The sequence below is a fragment of the Quercus suber genome, unplaced genomic scaffold (assembly GCF_002906115.3).
Source record: "Quercus suber isolate HL8 unplaced genomic scaffold, Cork oak 2.0 scaffold_197, whole genome shotgun sequence".
NCBI classification, from domain to species: Eukaryota; Viridiplantae; Streptophyta; class Magnoliopsida; order Fagales; family Fagaceae; genus Quercus; species Quercus suber.
The window spans coordinates 151,037-159,401 of NW_027069655.1; the positions used below are offsets into that span (position 1 = coordinate 151,037).

At 35.2% G+C, this 8,365-nt stretch overlaps 1 pseudogene; it reads left to right on the plus strand.

Moving 5' to 3' along the window:
- The window catches only part of LOC112017133 (elongation factor 1-gamma-like), a 5,340-nt pseudogene extending 2,876 nt beyond the window's left edge, over nt 1–2,464 (plus strand).
- The last annotated feature ends 5,901 nt before the right edge of the window (nt 2,465–8,365 follow it).

The window sequence follows — 8,365 nt, forward strand, 5'->3', positions numbered from 1 at the left end:
CTATTATGAATGCTTGTATTTTCAGGGCCACATAGAACAGTGGCTTGAATTCACATCAGTGGAGATATATGGTAATATTGTCATTTGGTTTAAACCTAGAGATGGACGTGCTATGTACCTTCCTCAGGTGAGTTACAAATTAACATTAGTATTTATCTATATTCTAGTTACAAAATTTAAATGTTGTATTACTTGGCCAAAGTGTATTTGGGGTTTAGGTTTCTTAAGAGAATCTTTGTACACTTAATGTAATCTTTCTATTTTTATACTGAAAATTTTCTCTTTATCAGCACATGTGGTGGTAGGTATATAGCCAAACAATGTTTAATTCTTATGCTCTTTGTGTGTGCGTGTTTGTTATTTAATTTATCTTTACTATTATTGGTTTGAATTCTTAGAGTGCTCCTTGCATGTGTTAATAATCACCTCATAATTATGTCATATTAGAATAATGATTAAGTGATTAATTTCACAATTTTTTATCAGTTTAAGCATTTGGAACAAGTTGCAATTTATTAGAACCTAGCCCAATTTGATTTCTATAATTTTTCTTTTGTTTGCAAGAAGGTCGAGGAAGCTGCAATTTAGGGATTAAAGACAGCTCTGAGAGCTCTAAACACTTATCTTGCTTCAAACACGTACCTAGTTGGGCATTTTGTGACCCTGGTTGATATTGCTATGGCGTGCTACTTATATAAGGGCTTCACCAAGCTCCTTACTAAGAGTTTTACCTCTGAGTTCCCTCATGTGGATAGATACTTCTGGAACTTGGTTAATAAACCAAATTTCAAGAAGATTTTAGGTGAGGTGAAACAAACCCAAACTGTTCCACCAGTTACATCTACAAAGAATCCTTCTAATCACCTAAAAGAATCTTCTAAACCAAAGCCTAAGGATGAAGTTGAAAAGGAGGAGGCAACAAAGCCCAAAACAGAAGTTGGTGAAGAAGAGGAGGCTCCAAAACCCAAACCTAAGAATCCTCTTGATCTACTGCCCCCAAGTAAGATGATACTGGATGAGTGGAAGAGGTTGTACTCAAATACAAAAACTGACTCCCGCGAGGTTGCTATTAAAGGTACATGTAGTGTTTATTACACACAATTTGAAATTGGGTCTTTAAATGTTTTTTATTCTTTTTGGTGTGTATGCAAATATTTGTAAAAGTATGCGTGCAACAAGTTTTGTTTTAAAGGTATTAAATATAACCTCTGCTTTTGGTTATATTAATCTTTGTCCTATATCTCAACAATGTTACATGCAAAATCAATTTTTCAAATTTTTTCACAAAATTTGAGATGGGAGATTGTGATTAGTGAAAAACCAATTTCACTAATGATTTTTCCCAAAGTCACAGACATTAATTTATTGTATACTAATCATAACTTATCATCTCAATGGTATCATTTGCATTCAATCTATTCTATAGTTTTAGTTCATAGCTGTATATTTTCTCAAACCTTGAAGTTCTCATTTATTGAGGTTGCTATCTTTTAAATGTTCGTATATTTTGTAAAAGTGGAATGTTTGGATTATGTTCATGCATCGAGAAAATAGCTAGCATATATACTAGTATAATATGTTGAAGACTAGATTACATTTTTTATCCTTAAAATTCAGTTCCTTCAAATTTGAAAATTTCCTTTCAGTCCATCAAAATTTGAATGTGTTTTCAAAAGTTGTTTCGTATATGCCCATGATTTATCTAGCGGTTAAGAGGGGAAAGGGGGATGAAAAAAGAAATGATATTGTTTTGTTGGCACTTAGCTTAGCGGTTAAATTAGTCACAAGGAAGATGGACGGCCATTTTTGAATCAAACTTAAAGGTCCAAAATGAATATCTCAAACTTAAAGAGATCAAAATGAAAACAATTCAAACTATAAGAATCGAAAGTGTAATTTAGTCTTTGTTGAATATTCAATTCCAATACCTTGGCCTTGTTATTATTTTGAAACATTGAAGTCCACCATGCATTAGAAATCCTTATTTATACCTTGATCATGTTCACAAGAATCACAACATTTATATGACACTTGCTGCTTGAACAATTTTCTCTTCATCATTGTTTCGTGTTTGTTTGTTGCAGGGTTCTGGGACATGTACGATCCTGAGGGATACTCTCTCTGGTTCTGTGATTACAAGTACAATGATGAGAATACTATTTCCTTTGTAACACTAAACAAGGTCGGTGGATTTCTTCAGAGGATGGATCTAGCACACAAATATGCTTTTGGGAAGATGCTAATGATTGGATTAGAGCCACCCTTCAAGGTGAAAGGACTGTGGCTTTTCCAAGGGTGAGAAATACTGCAATTTGTGCTTGATGAATGCTATGATATGGAGCTATATGACTGGAAGAAGGTTGATATTACAAATGAAGACCAAGAGGAATGTGTGAATCAGATGATTGAAGATCACGAACCTTTTGAGGGCAAGCCTCTTTTTGATGCCAAGTGCTTCAAGTGAATGACCCCAGTTAGTCCTTGAATTAAAAATTGTATTTTGTGTGTGTTTTTGCTGCTAGAGTTTTTCTTGACGTTGTTCATAACAAACTAAAGTCTAGTATTTTTGTGTTTGAGTGGCTTAGTATATTTCTAAGTATGTTTCTGCTGTTTCAATAATCTATATGTTAGGTTCTAAAGATTTAGGAATTTATGTATTTAGAACTCTAATGTGTAATGTTAGCAAACCATGATCAAAATAATATGTTTAGTCTTATTTAGGCTTGCTCAAAGTTGTGTCTTTCATGTAAAGTTGGAATCGAGAGGCTGCAGATGCATTGGTGCATTTCGGCCTGGCTCGATCGATCGAAAGAAAGACTTGATTGATCGAACCTCGAGCAGAATGCTTTTTTGCAGATTTTCCCAACTCAACCCTAACTCATTAAATGTTTTGGGTTTTCTGTTTTTACCCTAGGTATAAAAGGCAAAACCCTAGCTACACTTTGAGAGTTGCTCATGTTGTATTGTTGCTCATATTTTTCTGTTTTGTGTAAATCTCTTGTGAGATCTAGAGGAGCTTTCCTTTACACAAAGCTTAGGTTTTTCAAGGTAGAGATAGTATCAACATCTTGATGATAAACTCGGTTGCTGCCATTGGAGCTTAAAGAATAACAAGTGTGGGTGCTTGTAGCTGATTGGAAAATCCAAGAAAGAAGGAGTTCGTGGATTCGGAGCTTGCACGTAGTCGTGTCAGTAAGTTCTACTGGTGGGTAGCATTAGGAAGTCAAGTGGGGAACTTGTAAGTCCTTTTGTATGAACTTCGATTCTTTCGTATAGTGGTTTCCTGGGCGATCATATCATTGTATTATTTACTTTTCCGCTGCTTTATATTCTTGATATGATTGTGTGATTGTGTTAGCCTAGATTTGCATAATTTGACTAAGTTAATCACTTGGCTAATTTACTAGGCTAATCTGGTTGGGTTAAGGAGTCTAAAACCATTCAAGTGGTATCAGAGCGAGTAGCTCGCTTGTTTGAGATTTTTTGATCTCTGAGCTGATCCTTGACCCCTGTTGTCATGGAACATGGACACTCTCTTATTGTTCCTCCTTATTTTGATGGGAATAACTATGCTTATTGGAAAGTAAGGATGAAAACATTTCTAAAATCTATTGATGAGAGAGTTTGGAATTCTGTTGAGTACAGATGGGAGAAGCCCACTACTCCTATGAGTGAGTGGCAAACTTCTCAAAAAGAAGCAGCTGGTTTCAATAGCAAAACTATGAATGCCATCTTTAATGCTGTTTCTATGGAGGGATTTAAGAGAATCTCAAATGTTGAGGTTGCTCATACTGCTTGGAAAATCCTCTAGATTGTGCATGAAGGCACAAAGGCAGTAAAGATTAATAAATTACAAAAATAAACTTTTAGATTTGAAAGCATTAGAATGTCTGATCATGAATCTTTTGATGAATTCTATACTAAATTGAATGATATTGTTAATTCTGCATTTAATTTGGGTGAAATCTATGATCAACCTAAAATTGTTAGGAAGATTCTTAGATCTTTAACTGAAGACTTTAGACCCAAAGTGACTGGCATTACTAAGAGCAAGGATGTGGACTCCATCCCTGTTGATGAACTTGTAGGATCTCTTTAGTCCTATGAGTCTAACCTACCCAAAGCAAATAAATCCAAATCAATGGCTCTTAAGTCTGTTGATGATGTTGATGTTGGTGGATTTGATGATGAGCTCTCTGCTATAGAGATTGTGTACCTTACCAAGAACTTTAGAAACTTTCTTAGGAATAACAACAGAAAGGCAAGAGGTACAAACACTGCTGAACCTAGAAACTTTAGGAAAAATGATCCCACTAAGGTTAATAACTTTGAAAAACCTAAAGAAAAAGTTGGTCAATCTTCAAACAATTCTTTGGGTGCTCAGTGCTTTGGCTGTCAAGGGTATGGTCATGTTAAATTTGAATGTCCTACATTCTTGAGGTCTAAGGGTAAAACTATGGTTGTAACTCTTAGTGATAATAAGGTTTCTGATGATGAGTCTGGATGTGACCAGGATGAAAACTTCATTGCTTTCACTGCTACTGCTGTAGTCAATGAAAGTATATCTGTTGAAGAGAACCCTTCTAATGGGGAACTCTCCGAGGATGCAGATCTTCAAGATGCTTATAATAAACTTTGCAAAGTTGCTGCAAAGGATGCTATGAATGTTGAACTTGGCCTGAAGAAAATTGAATCTCTTGAGCTTGAAAAGAAGAATTTGCTTGTTAAATTGTTTGATGCTAATGATCTTTTGAACCATGTGAAATCTGAGAATATGCTCTTGCTTGATAAAGTTAAAACTTTGGAACATGATTTATCTGTTGCTAGATCTGCCAGTTCTAAACTTGATCAAATTTTGAATGTTCAAAAGTATCCTTCTGACAAATCTGGTTTAGGATATGTTGAAAGCATCTCTGTATCTGCATCACATTCCACGAACTTTGTTCCTTCATCTTCTTCTGAACCTTCCGTGAGTGAGGTTGTGAGTGAAACTGTCAAACCCCCTATGAGTGAGGTTGTCAAACCTGTGGAAGTTTCACCCCCTAGAAAGATTAGGGTTGATCTAGAAGAGTCTAAATATAAGGGTTCTATCCTTTCTAAGGACAAGATGCATGGTAAACCTGCTTGGGTTTGTTATTTTTGTGGAAAGTCTGGACACATTCGTCCTAATTGTTACAAGCTTCACACTGCTAAAAGAGCAAACAAACCAAAAGTGTCTGTGCCTCAAGCACAAGATCCTATGGCACGTATTTGTGAATTGGTAAAGGCATTGAACCTTTATTCCAATCCTGGAGTTGAAAATCACTCGAATGTGAATAAGAACTCCAATGCTCGTGGTGCATCTAAAAGGTTTTGGATACAAAAGACTCGATCTAATTGAGTCTTTCTGACATGGTCCTTGTGCTTCATTGCTCATTCCTTTGTGATCATTGTTCTTTGGTGTTTGTGTTTTTGTGTTTTTTTTCTAGGACTTGCATTACATTACATTCATGCATTTCATTCTAGGTTTTATTTGTTTTCTTTTTAAAATATATATATATATATATATGTTTGACATTATTTTTTTTTGGTTTTTGAAAACAAGGTTGGTCAATTTATTTACACATAACATGTCTTGTGTACCCTGTTTAGTTTTAATGAGCTTATTTATTGCACTTTACTAGTTGAAGTTTTGTAGTGCATGTTGTGTAGGAAAGATGTTTATGGTGTTTATCACTTTGTCTTAATCTTGAAGTTACATGTTATTTGACTGTCGGACTTGATCCTTTTGAGAAAGGCATAAATAACCATCTCACCACTGTTCACTAGCCAATCATGAACATCTTAGTGCATATCGTAAGATTTTGTGCTCGAAAAAGTGTAGCACATGCACAAAAAGAACATAAGGTGTAACCTCGGTTAATTCACATAATTAAAACTGGTGTGTACTGTTAGGCTTGATGCCAATTCACATAATTAAAATTGGTATGTACTATTAGGCTTGATGCCAATTCACATAATTAAAATTGGTGTGTACTATTAGGCTTGATGCCAATTCACATAATTATAAGGCAAAATTCAAGAAATTTACATGATTGCAAGTTTAAGTTCTAGGAGATGTGGGAGTTATATGATGTAACTCTTTAGGTGATAGTCTCTTTTAAATTCTATGTGATGAATTTTTTAGACTCTGTGATTGATTTCAATTCACATATTACCTCACATGTATCTCAAGTTTTTGCTAGTTGCACATACTACACAAGTTACTCTTTGCTAAACACTGTACATGTTATTGTGTGTGTTTCTGGTTTGACCAACCAAGTTTGAAAATGCCTTGAGTATTATGCAAAACATTTTTTTTGCTTGAGAATTTAAAGGGAGAATGGCTGAAATTTTCTTTGGAGAAACTGGGATTAAAATTTGGGTTTTTGAAAAAGCATTCCATTTCATCTCATACTCATGCATTTTGTTTTATCAATTTTAATACTTTAATGAGTTATTTTCAAAAATTGGTTTGGGTTTTTCAAAACTGTAATTTTTCTCAAAATGTTATGAGCCGCTGCTTGTTTCGATCGATACAATCTGTTTTTCAATCGATCAAAAATATTTAAAATTCTTTTAGAAATCTCAGATTGATTCGATCGATCGAATGTAATTTTCGATCAATCGAATATCGTGAATCCAGTTTTTTAAAACTAAGATCTGACTTTTTCAAAGTCACTTTTCAAAAGTTTTTCAAAACTTTCTCTTCTCTCTCCGACTAGGCAAGGTTCTACAGCGATTTTTTTGTTGCTTTCCCCCGAATTTTTTGCAAGGTTTCTCTTTCCTCAGGCCGGTAAGACTATTTTGCCATTCCTTTTGAGTTTATTTTCATGTTTTCATGCATTTTTCATGCATTATACACTCAAATTTTTAGACTATTCATTTTTGGGATTTTTGTTGATTAAAGCCTTATTTAGTGAAATTGATCAATGGGTTTTTGTTGGGACATGATATAAACTTGTTGTTGGTGGTTTAATTTGATCAATTTTTTGAATTGTGAAAAATTGAATTTTCTAGGGTTTGTATTGAATCCGAATTGGGGATTTTGTTCAATTAGGTTGAAATTGATGAAATTAGTTTGTTGTTTTGATGTAATTAGGCATTATAATCTGTGTGTTGTGTTATGTAATGTTCAATTCATCAATTTGTTTCAAAATTTTCAAGTGGTTTTTCAAATTTTTGGGATTTTTGTTAGAAACTCTATGCTCAAGCCAATTTTGTGCAATTGAACTTATTTTAACTGCATTAGTACATGCATCATGACATTGTAATTGTTCATGCATCATATAGATTTTTGTTCTATATTTTTCTTATGCTAACTTGCAGTCTGCTGTTGATTTTGTTTTTTATGTTCTTCTGGTTTTCTCTTTGTGTCTTTGTCCTTTCCTTAGCACTATGCCTAGGAAGACTAGGGCTCGTAGGTCTGTCCCCACACCTACTCCTTCCCATCCTCCCTTTGACCGAGAGAAGTTTCCTAGTGAGAAAAACCAAGAGATTTATGATAAGCTAAACCTTAGGAGGAAGATTTGGTCTGAGCGTTCTATCATCTTAGATGAGTTAGATCCTACCATTAGGGCAAATTTTGAGCGTAGGGGCTGGTTACCCTCGGTGGATATTTCTGATCCTCCTTCACTTGCTACCCTGATTAGAGAGTTCTTCTCGAACATCTCTATCTGCGTCTATGATTCCAACACTTTAGTAAAGAGTTGGATACGAGGTGTAGAGTACACCATTACTCCTACGGTAGTGGCTGATGCTCTAAGGGTACCCTTGGTCCAACACCCAGTCTACTCGTATGATGAGTCTCCTTTGTTGAGTGATGTCATGTTTTATATCATTGGGTCTTCTATCCAATGGGGTTCTGATCCTAGGATCACCTCTGCTGAGCTATCTGAGTTACACTATATCTTCTTTAGGATAACGTGTCATTCTATTTGGCCCATTTCTCATCTTCACACCATTCCTCTCGAGCGGTGTGTCTTTTTGTATGCTCTTGTCATTGATGCTCCTATCAGTTTTTCACATTTGTTTCTTCGTTCTTTGAACGAAGTTTATAGGAGTTCATCTTCATCTCATGCCCTTGTTCATCCTATTTTTATTCATAGGATTTTGCTTTATCTAGGTCTAGATGATTTTCCTTCCTCTGAGCCTGTTCATGTTATTGCTCCTATAGGTGCGTCTTTTCTTAGACAGAGGGCTGCTCACCTTCGAGTTGGCTCTAAACACCCTAGGTCTGAGCCTTCTAGTTCCGCACCTCCTCCCTCTTCTTCTACAGGTCTTGCTGGTGAGGATGTTCCTGATCCTGTTGATGCTGCTATTGCTGTTGCTATTCCTCCACCTCTAT